This window comes from Cebus imitator, unplaced genomic scaffold, assembly GCF_001604975.1.
Source record: "Cebus imitator isolate Cc_AM_T3 unplaced genomic scaffold, Cebus_imitator-1.0 Scaffold97, whole genome shotgun sequence".
Classification (NCBI taxonomy): Eukaryota; Metazoa; Chordata; class Mammalia; order Primates; family Cebidae; genus Cebus; species Cebus imitator.
The window spans coordinates 4,087,106-4,103,150 of record NW_016107412.1 but is presented as its reverse complement, the minus strand read 5'-3'; the positions used below and the strand labels follow the sequence as shown (position 1 = coordinate 4,103,150).

Sequence of the window (16,045 nt, the reverse complement as noted above, 5' to 3'; positions counted from 1 at the left end):
CAGGGCACACTGAGGCAACAAATAGGCTCCCAAGGCCTGAGGCAGCTCCACCCCTGTGGCTTTTCAGGGCACTGCCCTGACAGCTGCTTTAATGGGCTGGTGTTGAGTGCCTGTGGCTTTTCCAGGTGTACAACACAAGCTGTTGGTGGATCTGCCATTCTGGGGTCTGGAGGACGGTAATTTTCTTCTCACAGCTCTGCTTGGCAGTGCCCCAGTGGGGACTGTATGTGGAGGGTCCAGCCCTACATTTCCCTTTTTCATTGCTCTAGTAGAGCTTCTCCATGAGGGTTCCACCCCTGCAGCAGACTTCTGCCTGGACATCCAGGCATTTCCATACATCCTCTGAAATATAGGCAGAAGCACCCAAAGCTAAACTCTTGTCTGTTGCACACCCATAGACCTAACACCATGTGGAAGCTGCCAAGGGTTGGGACTTGCACACTCTGAAGCAATGGCCTGAGCTGTACATTGGCCCCTTTTAGCTATGGCTAGAGTTGGAGCAGCCAGGACTGAGGGCACCATGTCCTGAGGGTGCACAGGGAAGCAGGGTCTAGGGAAAGGCCCACAAAACCATTTTTCTTTTTTAGGTCTCCAGACCTGTGGTGGCAGGGGCTTCTGCAAAGATCTCTGATGTGCCCTGGAAATGTTTTCCCCATTTCCTTGGCTATTAACATTTGGCTCCTTACTACTTACGTAAATTTCTGCAGCTTGCTTGAATTTCTCCCCAGTAAATGGGTTTTTCTTTTCTATCACATGTCAGGCTGCAAATTTTCCAAACCATTATGCTTTGTTTTCCTTTTTAAACATAAGTTCCAATTTCAAACCATGTCTTTGTAAACACATATGACTAAAAGCCTTCAGAATCATTGAGGTTACATCTTGAATGCTTTGCTGCTTAGGAATCTCTTCTGCCACTTATACTAAATTGTCTCTCACAAGTGGAAAGTTCCATGGATCTCTAGGACAGGGGCAAAATGCTGCCAGGCTCTTTGCTAAAGCATAGCAAGAGTTATGCTTCAGTTCCCAATAAGTTTCTGATCTTCATCTGAGACCACTTCAGCCTGGACATTATTGTTCATATCACTATCAGCATTTTGGTGAAAACCATTCAACAGGTGTCTAGGAAATTCCAAACTATCCTTTATCTTCCTGTCTTCTTCCAAGCCCTCCAAACTGTTCCAGTTTCTGTCCATTATTTAGTTCCAAAGTTACTTTTACATTTGTAGTTATCTTTATAGCAGTACCGCACTCTGTCATTACCAATTTTCTGTATTAGTCCATTCTTACACTACTATAAGGATACTACCTAAGACTGGGTAATTTATAAACCAAAGAGTTTAATTGATGCACAGTTCCACATGACTGGGGAAACCTCAGGAAACTTACAATAATGGCAATAGGCAAAGGGGAAGCAAGGCATGTTTTATATGGCAGCTGGAGAGAGAGAGAGAGAGAGAAGGTAAGAGATCAAGTGCCAAACACTTTTAAGCCATCAAATCTTGTTAAAACTTATTCACTATCATGAGAACAGCATGACGGAAACTGCCCCTATGATTCAGTCACCTCCCTTGACATGTGGGTATTACAATTTGAGATGAGATTTGGGTGGGGACACAGAGCCAAACTATATCAAATATTCTGTCATTCTAAAGTCTTTAATTTAGAAAAGTGAAAGAACAACAGACAGTGTTGTTATTAGAGAAACTGCTGCTTTATAAAGATAATGTGTCTTTTAGTGTTTATGAAATGTGGAAATAATGTAATCATTTATAAATATTTTTAAAATCCTTTATTACATGCCAGATACCTTGCCAGGCTCTGAGGATGTAACAGTGAAAAGAGATTCCTTGCTTTCATAGTGTTTACACTCTGGTGGAAAGAGCTAGAAAATAATCATATTTATAAATGCTATAGAATAAAATTGTTTAAAAAAACAGAACAATAACAGAACAAGATAAAATACAGAACAAAGGGATGAAAAGAAGAAGGAAAGGGAGGAGGGTATATTAACTAGTGTGGTTAGTTCTTCCTAAAAGGGTTATTTTTTTTAGCAGAGACTTGAATTAATTCCCAGAGCTAGCCAAGTGGCAAATTTGGACACAGAGCATAGTAGACAAAAAGAAATGCAAATTTCCTAACTGAGAAGCTTGGTTTGTCTGAGGAACAAAAAGAAGGTTATAGTGACTGAAAAAGAGGGAGTGGAGGCTTGAGTATTAAAGATAAAAATATCTTTTAAAAAAAGAAAAACAAAAGAGAGATAAAAATGTTGAAGGTAGCATATTAAGTGCTTTGGCTTTTGTTCTCTGTGATGGAGGAGAAATGGAAAAACTTGAGCAGGGAAATGTAGTTCTCTGGTTTAACTTGTAAATCTTTCTTATTGCATTATGGACATTTGACTGTATTTAAGACTGCTATAAAAGGAGCATGGAGAAGGTGAAATTCATGCAGAAGTGAAACTAGGCAGTGTCATGGCTTGAACAGGTGCATTATGATGAGGAGTGGTTGGATTAGAAAAATATTTTTGAAGTGGTGCTGACAAGTCTTGCTGCTGAGATGCCAGGGAAGGAAATTTGGGGGTGATTCCAAGGTTTTGAGTCTGAGGTAGATGGTAGGTATCATTACTGAGGAGGGGAAGATAGGGGCAGAAATAGAATTAGATGGGTTATAGATACAAAGTTTAGATGTGATACTTGCAAAATGCCTATTAATTATCCAAATGATGCAGTTAATTAGGCCATTGAATATGAGTCTGGAGGTCTGGGCTGCAGAGGAGTGGAGATAGCTATGTGGAGTGTGATGCCACAATACCTAAGATGTTTCCTTGGATTCTAGACAAAGGAAAGTGGCACAATTTCAGGAAACTTCACAAGACCCCTCTTGTAATTAATTTTTTCCTATAATTGCATGAAATCAGAGCTTCTCAGTTTTATAATGACCTTATTCATATATTGTACTATTAGCATTAAGAAGCCTAGGAAACTATCTTTGAATAAACCTGTAAACTACAATTGCACTTTTCTCCCATTTCCTGGGCTAGAGTCACTCACATTAATATTCTAGTATGAGAATCAATTTGCTTAATTAAGCAGCATTTTTTGGCCATCCACGGTTTTCATTTCAAGTTCAGTAGAGATCAACTCAGGGGTGACCTACAGCATACTTTCTAAAAGATTTAGTATTTTACAGGGTAAAATGACTAAATCATGAGTTCCAGAAACCTATTAACAGCTCATAAAGTGTGGTGTTGAGCCAAATTTTATGTCTTCACCTTGATAGAAATGATTTAATGAGAGGGCAAGAAACTGTCTTTATTTATTTTGCATTTTTAAAGCATTTAAAAAAATAAAACTGTGTACCCTTAGTATTGAAAAGCATGTTCATGGATAGCATGACTATTTGTAAGATGAATTTAATTTGCTGAATAGATTTTTATGTCCTTTTTTTATACACAAAGATACAAATTAGTTTCCTGTTCTACACCATCCACATAGGATAAATTATATTTTAAAAGAAAATGCATTATACTCCCTGTTTTGAGGAGTCCTATGGTCCTTGTACCAAATTAGACCTGTAACCAAAACAATCAAACAATGAACAAAAAACCCCAAAACAACTCAGAATCTTTAAATTTTATAAAATGTAACCTAGTTTCTTTCATATCCTTCTGGGAATGAGATGGCTAATATCCCTACTTATGATTTTGTATTTAGTGGCATCAAAGAATAATTGTACCGAGCATAGTAAAACAGGTCAAGAGGACTTTAATTCAAGACCTCCAGTAGGGAAGAGACACTGAACTCAACTCCACTGAAACAAAAGGTGGTAGAGTTTTTTAAGCCCTGGAGTGAGCTAGTGAAAAAGTACTAGAAGACATTAAGGGGGAATTTGGTCAATGTGATTAAGCCAGCTGTGTTTGCTAATTGGTGCATATGAAAGTTAGGACCTGTCTTTGTCTCTTTTACATTGTCAAAAAGGAATACTTGAGGCTGGATAATTTATGAAGAAAAAGGGTTCATTTGTCTCATGATTCTAGACAGCTGGAGAATGCAAGATTGGAAATTGACATCTGGCGAGGGCCTTAGCCTCCTTCTACTCATGGTGAAAAAGTTAAGGGGAGCTGCTTGCACAAAGGGGTGGGGGAGGTACTAGGATCTATGTGCTAGAAACAAGTAGTTTAAACAGTTCCTCTTCAAAGGGTTTCACTTTGTTATGAACGAGGTGTGAGGTGTTCTTTTACAAGGAGTGTTTGCTTCCTTGTACTGTTTGTCCTGAAGTCCTATTTCCCTGTGCTTTGTCTAAAGATAATCTTGCCCTCCAGTCTGTCAGCCCCTCTCTCCTGTCTAGCCATGCTCAGGCATGCCCACCAAGAAACTCCCCTTCCCTCTGTAATGGCTTTTTCTGCCAAAACTGCTCTTCCTGCCACTGTAACCCATGCCTTTGCACTCTTCACATTAGCCAATTTTGTTCAGCTTAGACTATGCAGTTCAACCCCAACCAATAGGGGAATGACACAGCAGCTAGAGTCAATTGTGTTACAGATTGGAACCCCTCCTCTTCTTTGTCTGGTGTGCTTGTGCCATTGCTCCATCCTCAAGATGTTCCCTTCTATAGAAGTAAATTTGCCTTGCTGAGAAGTTTGCTGAGTGCTCATTTCCTTTGTGACTCCAAGCTTTTATTTCCAACAAACTTGTATTTCCAACATATGTAACTACCAGTTCTCCTAGGATCTAATAGAGTGGGAACTCACCCCACTGAGGAAAGGCATTAATTTATTCATGAGGAATTTGCCCCCATGACCTAAACACCTCCCTTTAGGCTGAATTTTCAACATTGGGGATCAGAGTTCACCAAGAAGTTTGTGGGGGACAAACATCCAAAGTATAGCAGGATCCCACTCTCTTACAGAGACTGGGAAATGGTGTTATTATCTTTCATGATGATGATGTTTCAAAGGGAAGACACAGGTTTTTGGGGAAAAAGTTCCTGGGTTGTAAAACTGGTTACAAACTGGAGGAAGATTTACATCTCAAAGGAGTAGAGAAAGAATTTATAATTCCAAATTTTTGAAAGTAACTTTTCCAAGAAGAGGGCGCTCCAGAACTTGTAGTCAGGAAGAAGCCTGTCTTAGATCTAGCCAAGTTGAGGAGAACTTATTGTGTTATTCAGGACATCTTACACTCTGTATCCATAAGATATTAATATGCTCAGTCATTTATAAAGAAGGCAAATTCAGCCCTCACAAAAGTATTTTATTTGGGAGAAAGAATAGGAAGAGCTGTTTTAGCTTATAATCTAAGCCATAAGATTTACCAAAATGGGTTTAACTTCCTCAGATTGCTTAAAGTTGCTTGTTGGGATTGGAGATCTTCTTGCCTGGGGACTGAGGGTTTTTGAGTTTGGAGAGTTCTCCAGGCTCCCAGGTAAGATAAAATCTTCTGAGCTGAATAGCCTCAGGCAGGAATTGAGCTTTAAATTCTAGTTACTTGCATTTCAGAGGATCTGGAGTTGAGAGTCTCTGGTCAGAAAGGCAAACAATGAAGATAGAAGGAAAGTTAGAAATTAAAAAAAATAATACTAATATGCTATATTTACCCACTGAAATATATTTTAATATATTTTATCTTATTAGTGGGCTGCTTGACCTTTCTTTGTTTCAGTTTCTGAGTTATTGTTTCTTTATCTTCTGTAAAATTAAGATAATAAAATGTACTCATTAGAGTTATATGAGGGTACATTAGACCATACATATAAAAATCAGACTGCTTGGCTGAGTAAATCTCCAAAACTATTTTATATTGTTCTTATTTGTTGGTGTTTCTCATCTGTCTCTCCTGTAGATTAGATCTCCCTTCAGCATAGGGACTGCGACTGCGTCTTTTCATCTGTGGATCTCTAGCCCTCCATAGAGCATCTCATAAGTATTTGTTGATTGAATGATAAGTAAACTTGTTACCTGTGGGAGTTAACCAAGTTACTGGGAGCAACTCCATGAGTGTCCATTGTAACCTCAATTTTTGCCTCCTCATAAGAAATAATTCGACTGAGGGGCATAAGGCAGAAAAAAGACTGAAGCAAGTTTAAGAGCAGGAGTGAAAGTTTATTTAAAAAGGCTTTAGAACAGGAAAGAAAGGAAAGTATACCCAAGCAGGTCGTGAAGGTCAAGAGTGGTGTTTAACCTTAATCGTAGGATTTTATGGGCTGGCCCCTTTCCCATGATTCTTCCCTTAGGGTGGGCTGCCCACATGTGCAGTACCCTCTTGATGCTTGGGAGATGAGCACACGCAATGTGTTTAGGAAGCTGTACACATGCCAATCTGGGGCTTTCTCCCCCTTTCTAGTGGAGTGCCCCTGGAAGGTCATAGTCAGCCACTCTGTCTCTTAATTCATCTGCCCAGGCTCACTCATCCAATACATGAGATTTTATTGGAAGCTCCTTTTTGCTTCTCCCTGGCACCTGCATTCAATTAGCACTTTATTGCAACAGGTGTGGACCATCAGGAAATGGCCTCTCCCTGGTGCCTGCTGCCAATTTATCACTTTTAGGGAGGCAATGTGACAGTTGCCAAACCGTCACCTGACATTCCTAGTGGGTGGGGGAGAGCCCTCTTCTGCACCACTCATGCCTGTTTAACTACCTGTAACAACCTTGTAAGTAACACTAACACATCACAGAACACGTTTTATAGGCTGATGTCCCCCAAACTAAGCTGTTCATCAGAATGATCTACAGATTCTCAACTGCCAGATGTTACAGGCATGAACAAGTCATTCAGTGTTACTAGAGTAGAAGTTTAAGGTAAGGAAATGTAGCATTAAGGCTTGAGAACTATAAAGGCAGCTTTGTATGATATGTTGCTTTTGGATTTTATTCTCTGAATTTTATTTTGTGGTTTATTCTCTGGATGGATTCTAAGCAGGAGGAAGGCCACATGGGGTGTGAGATAAAGTCTTAGGCCATTCAAAGGTATCTGGTTTAGTGCCAGGCACATGCTGTATTCTCAAAAAATACATTTTGAATGAATAGGATAGTAAATATGTAATCATTAAAGAGAATAAGGAATAATGTAGATCTCTATGTGCTGCTAATATGGAAAGATGTTCAACATTACTCTTCAGTGAACAAGAGCTTTACTTTCAGTATGTAAAGTATATTTCCATTTGGGTTTGAAAAAATTACGTATGTGTTTATGTGTGTGTGGTGGACAGTAGGCAGGTGGGTGAATGTATGAATACCCAATTTATACTTTATGTTTCATATAATATTCATCATTTGAATTACCCAAATTGCATGAGTATTTTGGGATGATGATGATGATGATGATGATGAAAAAATAAAAAAAACTCTCCAGGTAACTATTGAGGTATGTAGCCAGATTCTACAATGTAATCTATTTAATGATGATTTACATTTTCATTTTGATTATGACAGGATAAGAGCCAAGGCTACGAAAGAGTGGGAAAGTGACACTGCTTTTTCTTATTGCCGTATCCATGTTGTTTCTTACATTCTCTTCTTTATTTATGGTTAAAACTGTACTATACATAATGTGTCATATAAGTTCTCATGGTTCAACTTATAATTTTTCAACTTTACAATGGTATGAAAGCAATATGCATTCAGTAAAAGGTAGTAAGAAAGTCTCTCAACACTCTGGGTAGCAGTGCAGCTCCAAGTCAGCCAAGGGATCATGAGAGTTAAATGACTGATACTCTGTAGTGTGCTGTGTTGCCAGAATTTGTCCAACTGCAAGCTAATATAAGTGATCTGAGAACATTCAAAGCAGACTAGGCTAATCTATGATGCTTGATTGGTTACGTGTATTAAACACATTTTGACATACTTTATTTTCAACGTTTGGTGGTTTCTTGGGACATAACTCCATCATAAGTCACAGAGCCTCTGTATTGCAATAGGAGTTTGATTAATTTTTTTACTTCATTAGTGATAAATGAAAAATATTTCAAATATTTACATTTACAACTTTGTACTTTAATTTCTGATGAAATTTATATTATTTAAAGTTAAAATTTAATATTCAGTAATTGTTATATGACAAATCCAGTCTCAACATTGTGATTTTATATTATTATATAGTTATATTTTTATTCTTTAAGTATTTCAAGTGTTTAGGCTATGGTTTCCAGTACACATGGGAATAGGCAGGCTAATATGAAGGAATAGCTAAAGATGTTCTAAGTTGCACAATAATGTATGGTATAACTCATCTGAAAATAATATTTGTCTTCTTTAAAATTAGAAAAAGAACAATAATTAATCCAAAATGTTGGCAGGGACAAGAGGAAAAGAAGGGTATTTGTATTTGTATGGAGCATAACATACACAAAGTCCAGAGATGAAAGTAAAAGTAAAAATCAGGGAATAGCAAAATCATGTTATTTAAAAATATGGAAATATATTATAGAATACACAGCAGGAAAACATTCATTATTACTGTAAAAATGCAGAATTTTTGGTGAGGGTATTTTTTATTATAAACTTTTTAGATTTATTTTCATCTGTGAAAAAATACAGTTGTGATTTTTTAAAATATATTACCTGGAATGGATTAGAGACAATATTCTAAAAGAAAAAGGAATATGGAGTAGATGATAAAATTTGATAATCAAAACATCTGTTGGACTAAACAAAACAAAATAGTCAGAGGCGTGGAAGTAGTAAACTAAATTATACTTTGCATATGCTTCTGTCTACCTGACATAAAAACAAGTAAAGTGCTGATTTCAGCTGCAGTATGAATAAACTTTGAAGACATTGTGCCAAGTGAAAGATACCAAACACAAAAGGCCATGTATTTTATGATTCCATTTATAAGAGATGTCCCAAAATGGGCAATTCCATAGAGACAGAAAAGACATTATTGGTTGCCTAAAACTGAGGAGAAGCAGAATGGGGAGTGACTGCCGATCGGTATGAAGTTCCTTTTTGGGGTGATGCAAAGATTCTTAAATTAGAGAGTGGTAATGGATACACAGCTCTGTTAAGATACTAAAAATCTTGTGCATTCAAAAGGGTGAATTTGGTGGTAAAAGAATTTTATCTCAATTTAAGAAATTGTTTTATGACTGTGTCTGCCCAGAAGAGGTTATGTAAGAGAAGACATGTAACCTATAACTCATGGCATGGAAACTGCATTTGGAAAAGAAAGCAATTTATATGGTCTGCATTTTCTGTTGGCTGGCTCTGTGTCTCTAGGTCACTAAATAATTGCTCAAGTGTACTTGTTACCTAACCTGGGTGCAAGCCTGATAGATAGCAGCAATAGCAACCACAAAAACCCAGTGAAGGCGTTTAAAACTCAGTTCAGAGGGCCGTGATGTGTGTATGGCTTGAGGGTGGTGGATGAAGGTTTGTGTGTTTCTTTTTCAATTAACTGGCACAGATCTTGTATTGCAAAAGGCTTGTATTGTAGTAAATGAATGTATAGATAGCAGATGTTGCTGCTTCAGAATCACTCACGATGAGGCTTGGGATATATACTTTTATACACAACAGATTTTGTTTCTAACATACATTCCAAGATGTGAACAAGTTTCCTAAACAATACAGACAATTGCATCTATTTTCTACTTCACTTTGTCCAAGTAGACACACATAAACAGTGGTGAGCATGGGATAAGGAGAAGGTAGTAATTTGGTCAATCTTTGCAATGACAGTCTATGACAGTGACTTGCTGTTTTGGAAATTGTGTCCCTGTTTAATTAAGCTGGTTTAATATAGAGCAAAAAATAAATCATGGATTAACTGAATTGGAGCTTTTATTGAAGCCCAGTCTGTTCTATCTTTTATTATTATTATTACTTTTGAGATGGAGTCTTTCTTTGTCACCCAGGCTGGAATGCAGTGGTACAATCTCGGCTCATTGCAACCCTCACCTTCCGGGTTCGAGCAGTTCTCCTGCTTCAGCCTCCTGCGTAGCTGGGACTTTAGGCACCCACCACCATGCCTGGCTAATTTTTGTATTTGTAGTAGAGGTGGGGTTTCACCATGTTTGCCAGGCTGGTCTCGAATTCCTGATCTCAAATGATCCACCCACATCAGCCTCCCAAAGTGCTGGGATTGTAGGCAGGAGCCACTATGCCCCGCCCATCTTTATATTTTATTACTGAAAATGTAGCCACATGGTTTGTATTTTTTTTTCCCAAGGGTTGCTATTTCTGCCCCAACAATGGCAGATTGTCCACAGGGCAGCCAGGTCAAACAGACCATAGTTTGAGTTTTCATATTATTATAGAGTGCTATATGGTTTTTAGTTTTCTACTTTTCGGATGTGTACAACTGCTGTCTGTACATTCCATTATTTTCACTGCACACGTTTTGAGAACAGAACCCTGCAAGCCTGAGTGCCTTTAATTTCCAGCAAGATTTATGTGTGTATTTCTCTTGTGTACTATGTGCAAAGTTAAGCCAGTGAATTACTTTTCTGTTAGTCTTTTTTTCTTGCTCATTCTCCTCTGGAGATCTACTATATCTGTAAAATACTCTTTTATTATCATCTCTACTTCAGTGTAACCCCTCAAGCGTAACTTCTGGGAAGGAAGGAAAAGGTTATACCTCATTGTTCTGTATAACTTGTGCCTAAGGTTTACTTTGGGCTGCTTGTAACCTCATGCCTGTGTTAAATAGATCCTAAGTGTACCTCTTCCAATACCTAGTTTATTTTCCCCTAAGGTGCATTTGCTTCAGCAAATTTTAAGAACCTACTTGGAATTTGCTTTGATATTTTGAACAGTACAGACACCATTTTATTTTATCTAACCCTCAGAGTGTCCATGATTGTGGAATATTAGTGCAATATAATTTTAGTGTGTTTAGTAAGAACATCTTAGAAATGAACAATAATGTTGAAATAAGGGCTAAACATTTGAAAAACTTTCAAGACTTAATCAGTCTTGTGTTGAGGTTCTCGATACAGTGAAATTCCAGGTTAAAAAAATGGTATTTCACAAAAGACCCTTGCTATTTGTAAGTTTGGTGATTTGAAACCATGACTCTTCTAAATTGCAAATCACATTAAAAATAGGTCCCTTAAGGAGCCTGACAAAATAGTGTTGTGCTGTGTCCCAAAGTGGTGCTTCTGGTTTTCCACTGGGCTGCTGATACAGTGGGTTGGAAGTTCCTATTCTTGCATATTATGTTCTGCTCTTTTTGATTCCTCAGTGAAATCAGAAAGCTTAGTGCATAATTATTCCAGAATAGAAAAGTTATTCCATTATTTTCCAGAAACACACAGTCTCTCTTTTTCACCTTGTATTTAAATGTTCACAAATGAATTTCTTTCCATTATAGTTGTTTTATCTCGTTTGACTTCTTTTTTTGGATTCACACATCTCCTTCCACCAAGTTCACCGTAAACATGAAAGTTCTATTAGAGATGAATGGAATTGCTTCTAAAACCTCTCAGAGAAGGCTTCTCAATGGAAGCAACAGTAGAGATGTGCCTTTAACAGGTGCTTGTGTCAAAATAAACAGGCAAAGGGAAGTACAATCTCATAGTTGATATACTTGGCTGGAAAGAAAATGCTTCATTAGGCCCACATCTGAGTCTGGTACTTTAGTGCCTGGTACTTAACCATGGCTGAACACTGAGATCACTTGAAGAACTTTAATACTGGTCCCAGCTCTAGGTTATCTGACTTAATATATTTAGGGAAGGCCTAGGTGTCACAACTCTTAAACCTTCTCTGGTAATATTAGTGGGCAAAGTTAGAAGCTGTATGGCTCCCTTAATTGTGGTTTCCTTTTCTATAGTTGATTAGAAACAGGGTACCTAGCTGCGTGCTGGACATGTGGAAAGCACATGTCCTCAAGTATCTCTCCTGCAAAAACATTATTCCAGTCTAAACCTGACCTTCCTGTTATATCTTATGATCTACAGAACCCCATTTACTTTTTAAAGAAATCCATACAATCATTCAAAAAATCCTGGAGAAGCCACCATGTCTCTGGCTCCAAATTTTTCTACCTGAACTCCCTTCCTTACTCGGTGTTGCATCCTGCTTAAATCCCATCAGTGGCTTCTTTCACCCATGGATAAAGTCAAAGAGAGCATATAATCCACAGCTACCTTTGCAACTCTGAAGTCTCAGGTCCTGTCACTTGTTATCTAAACGGGCTCTAGTAATACTGAGAAATTTGTCATTCTGTGTGCATACCATGCTACTTCAGGCTTCTGAAAATTTACCTTTCCTCTCTTTTATCCCGCTAGCTGCCTTTCATCTGGCTAGTTCGTATCCACATATCAAGGCTCAGATGAGCCACTAACTTTTCTGAGGGTAATTCTCTGAACCCCCATGCCACTGAGGACTTCTTGTATGATATCCTTAGCAAAGCACTTTTGTGTTATTTTAAAACTGTCTGATTCCACTTATGCACCTCCTCTGGACTGTAAGCTCATAAAAGGCACATCTTCATCATCTGTATATGCCCATTTCCTAGTACCTAACATATTCACTTGATTTTTTCTTCAAATGAACAGATCTAGCATATGGCATATTGGGATGCTGCTAGTGAAGTGATATTGAAGGTTTAAGGAAGTCAGAGCGAACAGTTTGGCAGCAAGGAAAGAATCAGGGGAACTAAGAAGTCAGCAGTGGGGAGTGATCACGTAAGAGTAGCGGCCTGCTTCAGTTATCATACAGGACATGACCATGCTATGACTCAGGACAATAACTAATGTGAATAATAATGAATCCAGCTCAATTTGAAAAAGTCAAATACATCAATGCAATGTAGTTTAAAATTTAAAATAAGCATAACTGTATAAAGAGCATAATTGCATAAATGCATTTCAACCAAATCAATTAAAAAGGAAGAGGAATTATGTGGAGATTTTGCTTATAAGGGAAAGATATATCATTCTGTAAATGCTAGGTAAATTGTATAATGTGTTTTATTCATTATAATACTACAGTATCAATTTCTGTTTTCACATGTGTTTATAGCTAAAGAAAGTTTCTAGCCATGGCAAGATAAAGTGATATCACTAACTCAGACCCATTATTTACTGTCAAACTTAAAAAAAAAATGCTGCCCATTATCCCTAATATCATTGATCCACATAGAACTAGGTTGGGAAATAGAGTAAGATAAAATGATTGACCCCTGGGAAGATTTGTTCCAACGCTGTTGGCTGTGAATTTCTCCTCCAAATACACAGGCTTGAAAAGAATTAGTTTCCAATTTAGGATGTTCATAAATGAGCATATGTAGCACCTGTAAGAAATTCCTCTGTCTTTTATCTCAAGCTTTCAGGGAGTAATATAATTCACATATGTACTCTGCATTTTGGTTGCCAGAATAAGTATTCTGCAGATGTTAGAAACAACTAAATAATGACTTTTGGGTCTGATCTCTCATCTGAAAAATGGAGATTATAATGAGGATTTTACTAACCATAAAAATGGCTTCTTGCAATGATCTAAGACAATATATATATTTGAAGGATCTTGATAAATTGTAGAGTATTTGTTAGTAATAATAATTTATTAGTCATTTTACAAAACAATGCCTTAGACTAAGGAAAAATGATTTTAAGATAAGTAGAAAGTCAGACTATGAGCATAGGCTTTCTAAAGCAAACTTGGATTTAAATTTTGTTTTCAAAGTTTACCTGCCGGGTGATTTTGGGAAAATTATTCAACTTGTTCAAGTTTTTGTTTTGTTGTGGTAAAAAAGAGATCATAATACTTCAGAGAGTCATTGTCGTAATTGAGATATCCTTAACACATTGTCTAGCATGTGATAAATGGTAGCTAAACTTAATAGTAGCTATTATTTTTTATGATGTAAGTTATGTATAAAAGTGAATATTTATAGTTAATATGAAATAGTCATATTCAGGAAAATTAGCATACTTTAATCATTTGTATTTTTTAAATTCCCCCTTTTTCATTGCTGGAAAAAGGAAAATAAAAATTCAGGAACATAGCCTTAATGCCCTTTGGTCTCACTTAGATGTCAATAAGTTAACCACTAGGGCTTCCACACTAACCATGTTCTAAATAGCTGTGATCACAACGCTTGCTGAATTGGACATATCGCCATAAAGTAGGTAACAGCCTTTCTGCCTGTTTAAATGGTAAAGATCTTGTGCTTTCCTTTTAGTATTGGGTGTCTGCAGAGACATCCTGATGTAGTCTAAGTGCAGGAGTTGAAGGCAGCAGTATGGAAGGAAGTCTTTATTTTTAAGGATGGTTGTCAGGGTGCCATTACTTTGTTAAATATTTTCATACTTAGGATGTAGGCTTTATTTTGGTATGGAGAGAGATTGGGTTTTATATCTATTCAGTCCACCAACTTTTAGTATACTAATATTACTTGAGACTGATATAAGAACCCAAATGCCACCTTAGTACTTTCTAGTGTGTGCAAGTCTTGCATACATCTCGAGTATAGATTCACTTCCTCTTGATGTCAAAGCACCTGGGAAGGAAACAGTTTAATGAGATTACCTGGTGACTATTTAGTTAGAGCCAAAAGAAGTGGCTTATGTAAATGTGTAATTCTTTCAAGTGGTCAAGGCTGATAAAACAACAGCACACTTCTCTGTGGTGACAAAAAAAGTTTATAACCTTCAGATCTGTGATCTCTAACTTGCACATCCATGTTGCTCATATGTGTTTTCTCTTAACCCTCTCTTTCTGTGTTCCATTGATAAACATGCTGTATTTTTATGTGTTTTTTTTTTTCCTCCTTAGCTATGTTTATATAACCTTTTTAGCTACTTGGCTATTCCCAGCCTTGGTGACAGTCTGTCCTCCAGTTTTGTGCAGGCTGAGCTACTGTATTTCCTTGAGTCTATCATTATAACTGCTGTTACCAGTAGTGATGTTTATCCTGAATTTAGAAACTTTAAAACATATGTGAAGCAAGAGCTGTTGGGGGAGGGAGGATTATGAAGGTAGTGCAGGAGTGTTTCTATGGCTTCTATTAAATGGGTTTGCACAAGTCGTTAACACATTGAAATGCTACTCTACCAGTTAGTACATATTGTTTGCTAGTAACCCCCTGACTGCTGCCTCAGCTCATTCCTGGGGTCTCTAAACCTCACCATAATCTAGGAGGGGACCTAGGACGCTGCGTAGCCTATGTACTTTCTGACTGGTTAGTGCTATTAAACTGCTACTTATTACATATTCTGTATACTGCATTTGGTATTAGCTCTGGATAGATACACTAATTTTACTTTCTACAAAACAACAACAACAACAACAAACACCTTTTCTTCTTTTGTCTCCTAATTCTTGAGAAGCACTCAATTTGCAACAGTGCACTGCTTCTGAGTAGTTTTATGGCACATTGTAGACTGAAACAAGACTTTTCTCAAACCACCCTAGACAGAAGCAAAAAATCCTTACTGTAAGAATCATGTCCTCCAATGTGTAAGGAGCAAGCCCTTTTTTACTTCATGTAATTTAAATTCTCTTTACTTTCCATTCTTTATTCACCTCAAGCACTCAAGATGCTCTTTAAACTAAATAGTGCCTTCTCAAAGAGAAATGTGTGTTTATTTTAAACTCCTATAGAAGTAAGATACTGAATAAATTCTACATACATTTGACCTTCCCCCACTATTTTTGCTGTGGGGTTCATGAGAAACTGTGATCAACCTGTTTTTTTTTTCTTTTTGAGAACTGGATTTATTTTGATAGAAACTTCAATACATATTTATACTTCAGGTGATGATTCTGAAACACTAAATTGGTGTGATTCCCTGTAACACATTTCATAATACATTAGGGCAAATGATTTTCAAGTTCTTTTGAAGCTAATTGCCTTTATAAATCAAATTGTAAAATTTGAGTTATAGTTTAATTAGGTGGAGTGAGACTGCTTGCTGGTCTACTCTATAAACTGTTTTATTCTGTTGTGAAATGAATAGGTCTGAAATGAACTAGGTTTAAAATAGATTTTTCATGTTTTGTGGGTCTGCTTTGATATCCCTCTTAGTCATTATATTATGTTAGTGTATTTGCATCAAAAATCTCTGAAAGGAAATAGGAACCTTTTGACTTTCTCCTTTC

At 37.2% G+C, this 16,045-nt stretch overlaps 1 protein-coding gene across 3 annotated transcripts in view; it reads left to right on the top strand.

The window, feature by feature from the left end:
* PRKG1 (protein kinase cGMP-dependent 1) overlaps positions 1–16,045 on the top strand; it is a 1,344,779-nt gene that overhangs the window by 1,065,939 nt on the left and 262,795 nt on the right. The window lies entirely within an intron of this gene.